Raw genomic sequence first — 1,053 nt, forward strand, 5'->3', positions numbered from 1 at the left:
TATATATATATATATATATATATATATATATGGGTACAGGACGTCACTAACTGTGCAGACAACATAAAGTACGTAAACAGTGAGAGAAAAAATGGAAGACAAGACAAGTAAACACTGAGAAAGTTCCCTTCATCAATTGTCGGCTGTCTATCTACTCCACATTTCGAGCATTCACCGACAATATCGGTCTTTAAAAGACAGTGGCTCCCATAAATTCTAAAATAAAACTCAGGATTGATGAAGGGTGAAAGTTGGGAACAAAAGCAGGACTGTGGAGATATACAAGGAAACCGAACGAAAACAAACATGAAGGTTTATTAGACCAGAAGGTAAGAAAATAGTGAACTCTGGGAGAAATATTTTCTTTGAAAAGAGAAGAGATAGAAGTGAGAGAAAAAACGTTCGGTCTTTTGAACGTCCGTGCAGGAAAAGAAAAATGGTTACGTCAGAAAAAGATAGACGATGGCCATGTGTGAGCAACGAGAGAGAGAAAAATAGAAAGAAGAGGAGAGAGACAGACAGACTGACAGACAGACAGACTGACAGACAGACAGAAAACAGTGAAAGAGGGAGAGGAAAAGGGTATTAGAGAAGGATGCAAGAAGATCTGTCTCTCTCTCCCCTCTTTCTCTTCTCTCTCTCGTTGCTCACACGTTACCGTTGTCCATCTTTCTTCTACTGCACGGACGTTCAAAAGACTGGACGTTTTTTTCTCTCACTTCTATCTTTTCTCTTTTCAAAGAAAATATTTCTCCCAGCGTTCACTATTTTCCTCTCATTCAGGTCTTACGGCCTTCCCCGCTTCTTTTCGTTCAGTTTCCTTGTATGTCTCCACTGTCCTGTTATTCTTCCCAACTTTTACCCTCCATAAATCCTGAATTTTATATTAGAATTTATGGAAGCAACTCTCTTTGAAGACATATTGTTGAAAGCTCAAGATGAGGAGTAGATAGACAGCCGACAATAGATTAAGGGTCGTTTCTCTGTGTTTACTTGTGCTGTTTTCCACATTTGTTCTAGTTGTTTACATATTTTACTCGTTTATTTACGTAC

Source organism: Octopus bimaculoides, chromosome 16, assembly GCF_001194135.2.
Source record: "Octopus bimaculoides isolate UCB-OBI-ISO-001 chromosome 16, ASM119413v2, whole genome shotgun sequence".
In the NCBI taxonomy this organism is placed as follows: Eukaryota; Metazoa; Mollusca; class Cephalopoda; order Octopoda; family Octopodidae; genus Octopus; species Octopus bimaculoides.